The sequence below is a fragment of the Rhyacophila brunnea genome, unplaced genomic scaffold (assembly GCF_057557595.1).
Source record: "Rhyacophila brunnea isolate RB1 unplaced genomic scaffold, BYU_Rbru_1.0 scaffold_13, whole genome shotgun sequence".
NCBI classification, from domain to species: Eukaryota; Metazoa; Arthropoda; class Insecta; order Trichoptera; family Rhyacophilidae; genus Rhyacophila; species Rhyacophila brunnea.
In genome coordinates, this window is record NW_028232785.1 from 17,324,735 (window position 1) to 17,341,864 (window position 17,130).

Below are 17,130 nucleotides of genomic sequence, written 5' to 3' on the forward strand. Positions count from 1 at the left end.
TAAAAATGTGAAATATGTAATGGAAATGGCCATGCTTCACCTTAATGATGAACATTAAATGGACTTTATAAACATAATAACTATTCTTTTTTTTTACAATTTTATTTGAAACGAAAAAGTTTGGTAATATCGTGATAAGCACAGTTAATACCGTGATACTGGTAAGGTAATATCGTGACAACTAGAATAAAAAGGAAATCAGCGAAAATATTTATTTATAGATGAAAGAGATTCTGACATTGGTATTTTTATCTACAGATTGATCAATTAATTGAATAATTAAATTAATTGAATGGTTAAATTAATAAATTATATTTGAACACTCGTCACACATGATGTAAAGTTCATCATCGTCTGGTGCAATGTTCAAGCAATCGTTATGATATGGACGAATGCAATAAGAACACTGTACCATTTTTTTCCCATTCTTCTCTTTTGCATCATGAGAATATGTTAATCCACATGCACCACAGATCCAATCTTCATCAGTATTTTTTAGTTTTCTGGCGTTTCTGTTTGATTTTTCTTTGTTTTGGCTGTTCTTTTCTTTTTTAATAGCCTCTGTTGAAGTAGATGCATGACTGATGATCTCTATATCATTCAAATATTTTGCTGACGAGTCGGACTTTCTCTTTGTTGTGGTTTTCGTTTTTTCAATAGGCTTCGGAATAGGCAACACATCTTCAATGTTTTGATCAGCCATTACATTTTCATCAGCACTTGTAATTTTTTTTCTGTTAAACGAGAAGGTGCCATAGCGTCTGAGTTTACAGCATCCTTACAAAAAGGGAAAATCCCACATTTTTTGAAAGCATTTTGTATATTACTGGATGTGAATGATTTGAAATAAGCCGGATTTAACATGGAGTGAAAATTGGTTCTGTCTGGTTTTTCTATCGGATGATTTTTCATATGATCCTTCACGCTATCATTGCAATGGTGCTTAAGGGACTTATAGACACCAACGTCCAATGGCTGTAGGATGTGAGTGTTGTGTGCCGGAAAAGTGAACAAATAAACTGAATTATCCTTCGCCAGATTAATCACGTCTGGAGTTATGTGAGATGAGTGGGAATCAAGAAGCAGAACTACAGGGATAGCGTGAATGATGATTTTGAAGCTGCATAAATTTTCATTCCACCTTCTTGCACTAATTGTAAAGCACGATCTATATCTGAAGATGCGTATTATCTCCTTTTTGGATTCTTTCGCTGTCGCAGCCATATCTGAATCAAAGAAATTATACTAATATAGGCAATATCGTGATAAAAAAAAAACAACGAAAACCGGATAAATAACTATCAAGTAATAATGCCGACCGTATAAGCTGTACGTACATATATTAATATAGCAGTAAAAATGTGTTAAAACATTGAAACAGTTCATTCAAAAATAGGTCGTCAAAATAGCATGTAATTTTTTGAAAACAACCTAACAAAATCATCGGCTAACTTAGGGATTTTGTTCAATATTTTATTAAATTTTGAACAAATACCAACAAATATAGTAAGGTTGATCTATTAACTATCGATTTTGTGCAGAAAAAAAATAACTTACCGGTTACCAGTTAGATAATTTTACGAAAAACTGAGCGTATATGTTGCAAAAATCAGTTGAACACGTTTGGACAGGTTTGCGAATTAAAAGTTTTTGTACTCGCTCGACAGCGTCTTAGCGAACAATGTGAAAATACCATTGTCCTTTTCACTCCTTTGACTCATCGTATGCGTTGCTTCATATTCGTCACCAGGCTAGGTAATATCGAATTGAAAATGTATCACGATATTACCTATATCACGATAATACATCCCCTTACCTACATGGAAGTATTTAAATTGTTGTTTTTACAGCATACGAATGATGTATTCATTACAATGTAATTTAAAGAAAATGATGGTTCTGGTCCATTTAGATACAAAAAATCATTATGCATTAAAGGTCGATTTCGACAAAAACGGAAATTCGATAAACCAATCCTATAGCGACGATATGTATTTTATAACCGAACCAAATTAAAAAAATAAATCTAGTATTAACACATGTTTCACTTGTGGCCTAGGTGCCCTAACAAAATCAATCCCATAATGTTAACATTGACATGAATAAATTAGGTTCTAAAAATAAATAATAAGATACAGGGGTAAACACCTCAATAAATAATAAAGCACAAAATTATCAACCTGATATTTATTTCTGCCGTTGGTCAAAACATATTAAAAATGGCTGCTGTTGAGCTTATTGGCTTTGATAAACTTCCGTAGTCAAGTGCGTAATAGTCTGGCGTTTCATTCAGGGACTCCGGGTTTGACCATGGTGAGTTCACATTAAATTTTTGGGATTTTCTCAAAGTCTGTGTTTGTGATTGTTACCCTTCTATTACTAGCTACACTACTGTCATCGGCCCTCATGGTTTCTTGTAGTGATAAAAAGAATATAATAGGTATTGAGATATCCGAGGTTCCAGCGGCTAGCTCAGGTGTCATAGAACCCTGGGTTAAAAAAAAGATACTTATATTAAATTTGTTAAATTAAATAAAACCATGAAGTCTTTCTTGTGCGGGTAGTTTTTACAATTAGTGTCGCAGGTCCGTATACAATTAACAAGGGACACTTACTAACTTCCTTTTTTTTGGAATACCTCTGAACCCACGTTGACTTACCAAAGAGCTCTTGGGATTAGCCAAAACTGATCAGATGATCTTTGGATTTGGCGAATCACGAGCCTGACCCTGTTAAATTTACCACATTTGAATACTTATATTTTTATTTAGTCTTAAATTTATCTCTTTTATCCATCATAATTTATCTTTTAGAACTTATCTGAATTACATCTCCGCCCAGTATGTGATTTTCACACACCGGACGTAAGCCTTTACCTATTAATAAAAATATTAACGTATTTGAGCAAGGAATCAGATTAGATGTTTTATGAAGCCGTTTCTAGAGGTTAGGGTTACATTTCGGATTATAACTACTGAATGACTATTTAAACCGCGAGAAGCCCGCCTGTAACAGGGATGTATCAGTACATAAATTAATACTTTGGACGCTGAAGACGCACATGCGCGTAATGACCAGGCGGCCGATCGATGTAATTAACGTGCATTTTAAAGGTGCTAATTACAAAATCATTATATAGTCAGCAGCGAATGAGTTAACCTCCAACTATTAGTAGATTTCTTGAATTTCGAAAAAAAATCAATATTTTAGTAGGTAGGTATTTTGGCTAAAAATATCAGAAGACCTACTGAAAGTTCAGTTGTATCAGAATATAGTAATAAAATCATTACAAGAACGTTTAAATTTTCTTATGAATTATTATTCTCAATATGCTCAAACTTGTACTTGAAATGTAAATAAAAAACAAACAAATATAGAATACTCAAATGTCATTTTGATTTCCAACGTAACGCACGTATATATTAATAATTTAGTTGCTAGGACCACCGACTTAGCAACCAATAATAGTTGATTGTATTACGGATTTCTTCCGAAATAACTTTTCATACAAAACAGAATTAACTGAAAATGAATTCAATTCTAATTAAAGATGGCTAAAAGTATTAAAAGAATGCATTGGCATCGTGTTCTGATATAAGTATTCTAAAAGTTTTAAATGTCTAGCTAGTCGGAAAGTTAGTTAAAAATCGATTGCAATATTTTTACTAGATAAACAACAACCGGGCAAATAATAATACGAGCTAATAAAAACGTTGTAAAATATAGTATTTTGGAAACAAATTATCACAAAAAAAATGGAGAATTTTAAAACTTCCAATGCCTAGGTACCTATCTCTATCGGGCAAAAACGCTTACTGCGAATTGTTCAAGAAATTCTATTTTAAATCAGAGTCAAAGGCTTTTTCCCCATATTCCGAGCAACTTTATTATTACAAAAATTATTTATAGTAGGTAAGTACCTATCATTCGGTGTTCTTCCATGTATAACTTTATAATTTTAATATCTTTGTTTTTATATTATGTAGGTTAGGTACCTACTGCAACTATTTCTGTGTTTACTGTTTTTATAATATTTCTTTTTTTTAATTGGCATTTTGTACATGTCTTAAATTTATAATTTGTAAAGTTTACCATAGTACTTATGTAATATATATTTATTTTAAATAAATTTAAATTAGGTAATTCACAAGGAAAGTATTTAAAAAAATATATTTTTATTATAGGTATTCTTTCACTAAATGATGTCATTAGGCTTAATTCAAAGAGATTACCGACCGAGAGAGACCGTGCAATGTCTTTGGCTTAATAACAGTAGTGTAGTGAAAGAGTAGTTTAATTAGTAAAATAAACGAGTCAGGGTCAATCAAGTTATGAGAAAATCACATAAATGATAAATGTATTGTGACGTCACCGTGGTCGAACCCGGAAACCCCGGATGTAACCTTAGCGCATTACGCAATGCACTGCGAGGGCCGCTGTCATCATAGACATCTGGTTACTATCAAATTGATGCAAGAAAAGTGCTTGTCGTGATTTCGTTTTAAGGGAGAGGTGCGATTGAAAAAAATTATAAGTTCCCACGAGTAACCACAAGTTATTTTATTTATGCACATTTTTTAGTCTTACGTGTATTTTTTTTTACATAATATTATGTTACCTATACATAAACTTAAATTATAACAGACGGCATCCTTACTGATATACATAAAAGCAGGGTTTACATTAAATAACAACACCTGCCCGCCTCTAACATTATATAGTAAACGGCGTTTGTTTTACCCTATCAAACGCACCTAATTGTCTACAAGTGGTAATTATTAATAATTGTAAATGGCAGGATATTCGTTTTTTTTTTTAATAACTTATGTTTGAAACAATCACGGCCATAATGATGCATTGTTTTACGACTCTCGACGTCGCATATTATATATGATGGTGGCATTACGTGGAAAAGTATGTACAAGTAAAACAAAGAATATATTATACAACTAAAGAATAAGAAAAAGGTTTTTATATAAATTTAAATAAAGCAAACACATTTTTAAAATAACTACTGAATCTGTAAAATTACATGCTTAACCTATTTATAGAATACGCTAATCCATCTATGGTAGAAATTACAAATATTACACTACAATTATTATTACATTCTCTGCAAAGAACTTTAGGCACATCAAAAATGAATTTACTATTTTCTATTGTTATAAGGATCATGTGCTATTAAAGTATTGACTCGATATTATCAACTGGGGGCGATTCACTGGTGGATGAAGGCTTCCCTAAGCTCGTTCCGCTCTTCTATGTAGGTACCTAGTTCAACGTGGTCTTCCGAACTTTATGAGCTTTGTCAATCCAGCGGGTTTTATAGCGTCTTTATGGTCATAATATATCACAGTTGTCCTTTCGCCGAGCGACATGTCCAGTGAACTACTTTCATCCACTTGGCGACCACTATCACATCACGTACTTTTGTTTACATCATTATCTAATGATTTCTTTTATGTTAATGTCACAGTATTTATATATTTGTTTTATTTAAGTCAATCAACAAGATCAATCATAAAATAAGTATCCGAATATTCGGATTAAAATACAACAATATATTTGGTGATGGTCCCAACACGTGAACAAATGAGTAAATAAATCAAACAATTAACATCTTTGAAATTTATGTTGGAGAGAGCTATTCCAAATGATTAATCTAGGTAAAAATACTTATAAGAGAATAAGGAGTAAAGTATTCTAAAAAATATATTAATATACATATTTATACTAATACATAAACTATAGAGAATTTGCCAACAAAATTTATTAATTAAGTATTACAAGATAAAAATAACTTTTTATATGCAACGTTTTTAAATTTTCTGTTGAACCATATAAACTTGACTAGCTTAAACGATAAAAAAAATTGTACTTGACATCATATTGATTTCCATAGTAACGCATGTATATATTAATTAAGTTGCTAGGACCCCATTCTCGAATTCACTAGTATGTGTCATTTTGTGTCTTTTAAGGCTCTGTGAATGTTTGCATGTATACGAACACACATTGCATTTATATGGTTTTTCACCAGTATGCAACCTGTTGTGTATTTTCAGGTATTGTTCCTGTTTGCATGTATAAGAACAAACTTTGCATTTATATGGTTTTTCACCAGTATGTGTCATTTTGTGTGTTTTCAGATTATGTGCCTGTATGGATGTAAAAGAACATTCAATGCATTTATATGGTTTTTCCCCAGTATGTCTCATCTTGTGTCTTTTAAGGTTCTGTGAATATTTGCATGTATACGAACACACATTGCATTTATATGGTTTTTTACCAGTATGTGTCATTTTATGTGTTTTAAGGTTCTGTGAATGTTTGCATGTATACGAACAAATATTGCATTTATATAGTTGTTCACCAGTATGTCTCATTTTGTGTCTTTTCAGATTATGTGCCTGTGTGGACGTATAAGAACACACAATGCATTTATGTGGTTTTTCACCAGTATGTCTCATCTTGTGTGTTTTCAGATTATGTGCCAGTGTGGATGTAAAAGAACATTCAATGCATTTATATGGTTTTTCACCAGTATGTCTCATCTTGTGTCTTTTAAGGTTCTGTGAATATTTGCATGTATACGAACACACATTGCATTTATATGGTTTTTCACCAGTATGCAACCTGTTGTGTATTTTCAGGTATTGTGCCTGTTTGCATGTAAACGAACACACATTGCATTTATATGGTTTTTCACCAGTATGTGTCATTTTGTGTTTTTTAAGGTTATGTGAATGTTTGCATGTAAACGAACACACATTGCATTTACATAGTTGTTCACCAGTATGTATCATTTTGTGTGATTTAAGGTGATGAGACAGTTTGCATGTATAAGAACATATATCGCACTTAAAAGGTCTTTCGCTGGTGTCTTTTCCTTTATATATTTTACCACTATTTAAATGGGAACGGCCATGCGTTTCACTATTTACATGATTATCATTGTGAATAGTTTTGTGTATTCTTAAAATACTAGAGGATTCGAAGACTGCATTACAGATACTGCATATGAAATTTCGCGGAAAATGCATTACTCTTCTCAAACACCATTGCAGCAACCTTCGGAGTATTAGCTGCGGAGATTTCTGCTTTAAAATTTTGATCATCGATCGTTATTTCTGAATACTCAATCACCCCATCTTGGTTATCATCAGTTGTGGGTGAACGGCCATACGTTTCACTATTTACACTAATTTCATTGTGAATAGTTTTATGTATTTTTAATATACTAGAGGATTGTAAGACTGCATTACAGATGCTGCAAATGAAATTTCGTGGAAAATGCATTACTTTTCTCAACAACATTGCAGCAACCTTCGGAGAATTGGCTGCGGAAATTTCTTCTTTTATATTTTGTTCATCTATAGTTATTTCTGAATACTCTATCACGCTATCTAGGTTTCCATCAGTTGTCGGTTGTCGGATGCTATTCGTATTGGGACACTCAGTGTCACATCGCTGAATAGAAATCTACAACGAGATAAGATCAATATTATATATATGTATACACGGAATATGATCTAGAAATATTATAAATCAAGGTATACCTTAGAGGCGAATCCAGCGACACATAAGAAGGCGTGTATCAAATGAAAATGAGTTGCCAGATATGGTACATGTGTAAAGAGTGAGATGCTTAGTGAATTATTGAACTGTTTTCAATTTTTTTTTAAGTTTTAATTAAATATGGCAATAAAAAACCTAATTAACCACGATTACATTATTTACTAGAAAAAACCAAGGTACAGGTCAGTTTACAGGAAGCCAGATGGGAACCGCGCTAATTTACATAGGCGACTTTGACAAAATTCATGATTTCAAGATTGAAAAGCTAACCAAACCTAACAAATCGACTGTTCCATGTAAGACGGAAGTAACTCTCTTTTTTGGGTTTTTGAGTTAGGTCCACTTTCGTAAGCAGAAAATTTTTCTCTATTTTTTTGTCAGACAGTGGTTACTCTAACGTAAATAGATTGTCTTTAAATTCAATTTAAAAATTGTCGTATGTCAAATACTAATATTTTTTCCATGTATTACAGAAGTAAGTTGAATTACTGCCGTTTTCATGGGATATTATTTTGATGTACCGGCCGTAAGACAGACATACGTCTCTCTTCACCGGAAGTATTATGTCTATGGTGCAAAACTTGTTATACTATACGATGTAACATCAAAATTATTTCAAACAGAACAAAAATAATAATGGAAATGGTAAACGGAGGATCTTTGCCCATAGTGGATACTAGTAAGTAGATTAGTAAATCGAACAATCACATTACAAAAAAATATAAGACGTTTTAATTTTGAAAGGCAAGATACACAGTCGCCTATGATGCACCTTGATGAGAAGACAGGAATATTCTATGATACTTCGGATGCTACTAATTTGGAAGAATTAGTACCAAACTCTGTATGAAAATACATACTTTTATAATTTGAAATATCCAATGAGATTGATGTACAAATACCTGATAGGTAATATAATAACTATATATTACATTTACAGAGACCGGAAAATTCGCTTGATATCAAAAATGAAATGCATCCAGTAAAACAATCATCTGGTATTCACAAAAGACAGGTGACACCTTGATGAAAGATTGTAAGAAAACGCATGAGAAATCCTGACAGTGGGCTGTCGATAAATCTAAAAAGATTCATAAGCGAGGTTTAGAATATAAAACTAGAAAAGGTGAAGTTATGGTTGCCAAGTACATGGGAGCAGGTTTTAGGTTGAACTGTCATAAAATTAAAGACATGACAAATATATGCGATGAAGCACGAAAAAAAATATTTGAAGCTTTGTGGAAATTACCAGACTGTGAAAAACAGTGGAATTTTATCAGCTGGTACGTAAAATTTGTTCCGAAGAAGCAAATAAGAGCTTCCGATGCCAATAATTCTAGGCGAACCGTCTCACGACAATATTTCATAAAACTTGTGAATGATGAATGTAATATTTCTGACATGCGTGTTTTTCAAAAGATGTTTATAGAGACATTGGGAATCTCTGACAAAATGGTATCTACTGCAGTGACGTCCCGTGGGGGTAGGCAGATTGAGCGTCGCTTGGGGGCGGCAGATACTCGAAGGGCGGCAAATCGAGGAGAATCATTTGGTATTATATAGAAATAGCTACCTAAACTTAGTTATATTATAACCAGAGCTTTGGAGATGTTTTGTTCCGGATGCTTTTTTTTATTATTACCCAGTCGGTACTCGCAGCGATTTTAGTATGATGTCACCACGCTCCGCTAGAGATTTTTTTATTTTATTTTTGACTGCTCGGTTTCGTATACAAATGCTAATAAACTTGGCGCCTATACACATTATGAATATTTTTATAAATGTAAAACATCACAAACGAATAATAAATCAGTCATAATAATATAATGTCATTTACTCAGATTAAAGAGTTCCTTTCATAACAGTGGTAGGTATACTGCGCAAAAGCCAATAATTATGTCGCGCCATAGTTATTAAAAGAAAATAATATTATATATTATATCAACGTTGGTAACGAAACAAGGAGAATTTATGGTAGAGATTTATAGGTAGGTACATACCGTATTTTTTAATTTATCCAAATATTTTTGCCAGTCATTCGCGAGATTTAAAAGTTGTCGGATGTACCTATTGCAAATATATACCTATTCATAATGATTATTAATCCTTATTGACATTTGACATAATCAATTAGTATTCGTGCATATAATAGGTATTTACGTTAAGTACCAGCTAATTGTAATAAAAATGTACACTAGTAGGTATCTACCTAGATTATATCATATTTATCGTGCTGTGAATACAATACTGTGCAATAGCTTCTTTTAAGTCGTTTTTTTTGTAAACATATTTTTTGCTGATAATAGTGTGGATTTGTAGTTTATTTCAATCATCAACGGTTGAATGTTGAGACTATTAATTAATAGTGTATTTATGATTAAATTTAGGTTTATATTTACAAAATAATGAGGAAAATTATTTTGTTTACATGTTGTAGGGTACAATAATAGCATAGAAAAAATGGTGTGAAAATAATACATCTGCGTAGGTATTACTAAATGATACAAACCAAATGTGTCAGACATATCAACCAAATGGCATCTCAGACTCTGGTGATTTGGGTAAGTGTCTAACTAATATTATATTTATTCGCTTATTTATTTACTGATATCTAAATTTAATTTTGTATGTTTCAGCTTAGTGGTAGGTGTATATTTTATTAGTAATGTATCCAAACCATGCCCCCCGCAAGGGGGGGGCTGACAGGGCTCTAACCTGGGGCTCGGGCTCGATAAGTGAGATACACACTTATCACAAATTTGCTCTAATAGCAAAAAATTCGCCTGCGGTGCTATTTTCCTTCATTAATGATATTATTTAAAATTATGTGGTTACACAATACAATTTATAATTGTGTAGCGATACTCAAAAGCTCCATAATTCAAGTGTATGTATTAAAATATACAAAAAACACTAAATATACACATAAATTTTAACGCGTACACCATTTGGAAAACATTACTGTAGAGCGTCACACTGCTTTTATCCTTAGCGATAGGTAGGGGGGTCAAAGATCCTAACATGGGGCCCGCTTCAGGATGAGGGGGCCATGCTTCATACAACACATTTCTTAGAAATTGGAGTAATGAAAGGATGATAAAAAAATGGGGCGGCATTTTGACGCTGCCTAGGGGCGGCATTTTGTCTAGGGACGTCACTGATCTACTGCGTGTAAAAAACTTGATGAAGGAGGTGCAATGGTGGCAGATATGCGAGGAAAACATGTAAAAAGGGTAAATAAAATTTCTTCAGAGATTATTGAAACGGTTCGAGACCACATACTAAGTTTTCCAGTAGTCGAGTCTCATTATACCCGAAAATCGTCTAAAAAACAATACTTGGATAGCGACCTTTCCATTGCTAAAATGCATAGGCTCTATATAGAATAGCTGAAAGCAGACAACACCAAAACATCTGCCACTTTGCGTCAGTACTCAGTTGTTTTTAATAGTGAGTTCAATAATGCGTTCCAGCAACCGAAGAAGGACCAGCACGAATTCGTAAATATCGACTCGTGTGGTCGACAACCGTGTGGGATGACAAGTTAGTATCTCCCGTTTCATGCCGTATACGATAATAAGTATTTTTGAAGCCACTCGCTACGGACCATTTTAATTCGCGAGTGACCAGTTGGCAACATCGCCAAAACCGAGAAAATCGGTGTCTATGGTACGAGATGAAACGTCAAAAATGAAATGTCAAACGAAATCATTATTTTTGTTGGTTATGTTTGTGTATAATTCCTATAATATTCGATTGATTTAGTATAATATTGACACCCCGGAAGTCCGGGTAGGGAGGGGAGTCGGGGCCGCACGGCCGATCCGACCTCAGAGCTCGACTCGCCGGTCAACCGGGCGTCAATGAGGCCCTCGTAGCGTGCCGTCGGCAGAACGCGCGAGCCACACGACCAGCTTCCACCCTTCGACTAGCTCAGAATAGTTCAAGGCGGTCAATAGTAGCTGGTTTTTAGTCCGGTAGAGCACGTTCAGTGCACGGTAGGTCTTGACAGTTGGGGGTAAATGCAGGATTGACGGGATGGAAAAATGATGAACGCACGTTGTTCGTAGCACCAATCGTTGCCGAAAGTTTTATTACCTAATTAGTTAGGTTCACGAAAAAAATTACACAACACACATTACATACACAACACAATATTACTACACATTAACAATTTCACACTTTATAAATTTTTAACAGCCCTAAATTTATTAAAAATGGGCGCCTAGGCTGTCAATTAAAAATTAAGCTTCCACAGGGCACACAGCCTGTCGCGTTTGGGAGTCTTACGCTAACTCTCTCTACCTGCCGTGTTGCGGCTAGCTCTCCTTCTTTTGAGCTTTATCGCTGTCTCTTTCAATCTACCCCTGAACGACCACCCCTCTCTATCATTCTTGCATGCGGCGAATGTTTGGCCTTTGCCTGGGTTTTACCGTAAGGGTCGTCCAAGCTACCTTTTTGGCAGGCAGACTGAAAGTTACAGAGATTTCTAAGAATTGAGCCCAAAAGAAGCAACATTTATAGTTGATTACTAAAGAGCATTTTATGCATAAAACGGCGATGGAAGGATTTTGGCGGGATATGAGAAACATGAATGTGGCATCCATATCTTCGCTCGTGATTTACTATTAAGGGGTCCTCCATGCCCGTAGAAACGTGGAGGTATCAATATGATATAGATATATGTACGTAGAATATAACCTTACATAATTGCGAAACCATATAATATTATTACACTGTAAAACAAGATTTAACAAAATAAACACAGTGTCTTCAATAACATTTTTATTTGTATGTCGGTATTTATTCATTACAAACCATTATAAAACATTAACATAATTAATTGAACTCAAGATAACAGAGTATTAAGTAACATTGTATTAACAGTAATATAATAATTTGGCATCTTTATTGTTTATAAATTGGTAATTGCCGTAATTGGCTTGTTCTTTCCGTGAGCGAACTCATTCATTTTGACGTTTTGATTTTCAAGGTCACTGTCACATACGAAACGAAATATCAAAATAAACATGGAAATCGGGAAATAGGTAGATACATGAATTCACGTCCTTCGTCGTGCAAAAGTAGCAAAAGAAAGGAGAGGTTTCAATTAAGTGATCTTAATTGAAATCAGGTAAGGTTATGTCCGTCTCAACATTATACCTACCTACGACTTTTTAATTCTCCATGGATATAATAGTATAAACGTCATAATGTGTCAATATATATCATAGGTACATCTTCTATGTCTTTGATTAATTTTAAGCTATACAACCATATTCATTTTTTCGCATTGTAAACTCTTCACGCTTATAGATAGTAACATTAAACTTAGGTACGATAATATACCTATATGGCGTGAGAATTTGTAAAATATATCTCACAAGCTTTTTGTTTAACCGGAAATTACGTATAAATAGTGCATCACTGAGTAAAAAAGCATTTTCAGATAAGTTAGCCTGATTATTTGATATGTTTCGCGGATGATTACGTGATCCTAAAACTGAAGCAAAAGTAACTATTTCTGGGATTGACATCTTTTAAAATAATTGGGTGAACGATACACATATATAGCAGTGCTTTGGCGAAATATAAAACAATAATATGTAATTATTCTCGCGGGTAAAGATAAGATAATAATATCCGATCGCAGCTTATGGTACGTTTACATCTGACACTTATACCGTTTTACTTATTTTAATAAATAATTATATAATTTAAATAAATATAATTTCATATACTGTTTAATTTAATAAATAAAATAATACTTACTGAATTAATAAAATTTCACTTACTGTTTACACCTGCATGGATCTGACATAAAATTCTGGTATACTTCTCGTTGAAATAAAGTCTCGACACTTTATTCAATGGCAACATTGGAATAAATATATGCGGTGTTTACATATGATATTGTAATTTTTTCGGACACTTATTTTGTATACTTCTCAAAAACGTTATGTCAGTTGTCAATATGGGAATGTTAAAAAAGAAAGCAGCGAGTATTATTATTTTAAGTCTTTTGGCAAGAAAAAGGAGGAAAAAATGGTCTAGATGGGTGCGGGAATGGATTCAGCGACAAGAAGAACTAGGTGCCTTCCGTTTAATGTCAGAGTTTAAAATCGAAGATCCAACTCAATTTGTGAACTTTAGTTTGCAAGATTGGACCTTTTGCCAAAAAACAAGACACACAATTCAGAAATACCATAAGTGTAGAAGAACGATGATTAACAGTAACATTGCGATATCTAGCACTTGATCGTCATTGCATATTCAATATAATATTATCGTAATACGAGTGCAGGTGTGGGCCAAAATGAATTAGGTAATACCATTTGAAGGGCATTTTTTCTTCACAGAGTGCATCAGAATTAATCGCATGTGCCGAGAACAAGCGATATTTTATTTTGTCTATGATTTTTGACAGATCGCTACAGTACATTATTAACGTAAACGTTGGGCATACATTCGTGGTGTACCTATGATAATTGATTGTCCGTTGTTTTAGAAATATACATATGCAATTCACTAGGTACCTGTCAAACTACGAATAATGTGTCAGGTAGGTACTTGATATAAAAGTAGACGGTGGTCTAACTTCGGTGATATATCGCGGCAAGTTCGGAATTGTCGAATACGCGGTGTTTACATTTGCGTATATAAGTAGATTGAATAAGTGACAGGTGAGTGTCGACACACGCAAAATAAGTGGCTGGTACAAACATAATTACTGTTTACACTTGGTGAATATGGTGTCATACATAAATATGACAATATAAATGTCAAATGTAAACGTACCATTAGCCTCTCATTTTTGACAGTTCTAAACTAAACTACCTACGTATCGGAGCGAGACATCAAAGCGAGAGAGAGAGAGAGTGACTCAAGTCGTATGGCCGTCTCTGGTCACGAGTACCCTTTGGTATGGGCAATAATGTCGACACAGATTATGACTAATTCAGGTAGTGATAAGTTTCGACATGCCTTATTTCGATAACCTACGTCACTTTCGCGAATAACTACGATGTTTCACACGAGTCGTAAGTTACGGAATCGACCTGCAGTGTGAGATATGCGAGAAATAAGTATAAAGTCGCAGCAGAAAATGAAAAAGTAATTAAAAAAAAAAATGAGTATGAAACCCATTTAACCAATAAAATTTAAGTAACAGCATTAAAAGATGGTGACAAAGAGAAATGCGTAACCGACTAACATCTTTGTGTGGCTGTATTCGACCTGCAGAAAGTTTTGCAGACCCTGCAGTCAGCTGTTAATAGTTTTTACTATAAGAGAAAATATACAACTTTACAGTGTATAATATTGGTAAGAAGCAGGGCCATTGTTTTATTTGGCATCAGTCAGAGGCAAAAAGGGAAGCAAATGAAATTGCAACATGCCTCTTAAAATGTATACGTGCCGCACATGCAACAGGCATAAAAACAATTGTTTTGTATTCTGATAACTGCGGGGGGCAAAATCGGAACCACATTGTATTCACTATATTAGAATATGCAGCAAACACTCTAAAGATTGACATTACCCATAGCTTTTTAGAGAAAGGACATACATAAAATGAGGGGGACTCAATGCATGCAACAATAGAAAATGCAAGAAAACACAAAATTATCTATGTCCCTGAACAATGGGTCATGTTAATTCGCTGTGCGAAAGTGAAAGGTCACCCATACAAAATAAATGAAATGTCTTATGAAGACTGGACTTTAAGCCATTAGTTACAGCAAGAAATTGGAAAACGGCTAGTGATAATTCCACAGTGAAATGGAATAAAGTCCGCGAGGTGTCGTGCAATATAAAAACCTTCCGAAGTGTGTATTAAATACACATACACGCAGGATCTAATGACCATTTTACTTCAAAGACGAACAAGACTGAAAGATTTGACATCGTTATGCGAAAACACTCTCATTCCAAAAGCTTATCATAATTTTTATCGGTCACTTACTTCAAACGATAATTTTCTTGAACATACTCTTAACGAAAGAGATGACGCATCGGATGAGTTAGAAAGTGATTAAACGATATTTTTTATTAATTTCACAATCATTTCTACGGTATCCTTTGAAGATAGTGACTGTATATTAATTTAACTACTTGGTATTGATATTGTTCTTCTATTTTGTATTGATATCCAATTCTCCGGCGGCTTGTTCTGAGGATGGGATAGCTACACGAAACAGCTGTCACCAACATTGTTCTTTACCATTATTAGGTTTTGTCCTTTTTATTGATCTGGTTGCATTAACTGTGTATTGTGTTAATAAATGTGGAAAAAACACCCTAGTGTTTATGTTATTCTGGACTTTTTGCATGTATACATTAGGTATATTATTTGCCTTAATGTTTTCTTCTAATATATTATTTTTGATAATTGTGTCAATTTATTGATATTTTCTTTAATAAATATTTTTCTTTTCAATTAGTTGTTTACATTTATTTAAAAATTATCAGGGAATAAGGAAGTAACTCAACATACTGCCTTGATATATTTTTATTATATCCGAGGAAAATGGCAGTAAGTCATAGTGTACCCCGAAAGAATGTCGATGGAAACAAAACAGTACATTAATAAATTTAACCATTAAACAGTATGCAACAATCAATAAAAAAATTGAAATTTCCGTACAGGAGAATAAGAATATTTTTTCAAAACTTAAATTAATTTTACTGCAAAATGACGAATTTTGACCTACTTCTGTCTTACTTGGAGCAGTCGAAATGATCGAGTATGTCGGCTGTTTTCAAAAATTCATTGCTGTTGGCTACAAACAGAAAAGAACCAAAACCAATTTCACTCAAACTTTATCCGGGCACAGGTGTAAATTACTAAAAACCTGCCGAGGAACTCGGATTTCAATTTCAATGTTAGGGGCATAATTTTCATAGCGGACAGAAGATCTCTACTATTAAAACAATAAGTACCTACTTACCTGATTGAATTCAAATAATATGACATGTAGTTGGCGATATAAACTTACATGTGAATCATTTTGTGGACTTGGCCCAAGGCAGTTGTCAATATAGTTTTTGACTTCCGATGTTTCGTTTTCAACTTTGACGGCAAACTAAAAACAATACAATATCCTTAATTTATAAATGAAAAGGGGGAAAAATGATTTTGTTGTTAACAACTGCGTGTCACAATATACTATACCGATGTATGGATGGATGGAAGTAAAAAATCAGCCTCAAAATTAGTGAAATCAACACGTTCCTGCTTGACAGAAAATTCCGATGAGAAATCATCATCCGAGCTGTACGAACAATCACTTGAGGTTCCAGTATCAGTATCGGAATCAAAATCTACCGGTTCAATTTTAGTGTCCATTTTCAAGATTTAAGCAATATTATTGCAGGAATATCGGACGAAATAAATTAACATAACGGACGCAATCACTGCCGACTGACAAGATGGCGGTGCGGTGACAAAATGCGACCCATAGACTAATATAATATGTAGGTACTCATAGACAATATACTACGACAATCGTTGAAATTGGCTGAGCTTGCGGTTATAAAATGAGGTGTTTACAC

General features: G+C 33.7%; 1 long non-coding RNA gene across 1 annotated transcript; it reads right to left on the minus strand.

The window, feature by feature from the left end:
- Window positions 1-200: 200 nt before the first annotated feature.
- Window positions 201-17,042, minus strand: LOC147076713 (uncharacterized). Its single transcript, XR_015069692.1, has 3 exons — window positions 16,751-17,042; window positions 16,575-16,661; window positions 201-1,226 (listed from the first exon to the last, which is right to left on the minus strand). It is a non-coding gene; the product is annotated as an uncharacterized LOC147076713 (long non-coding RNA).
- Window positions 17,043-17,130: the final 88 nt, after the last annotated feature.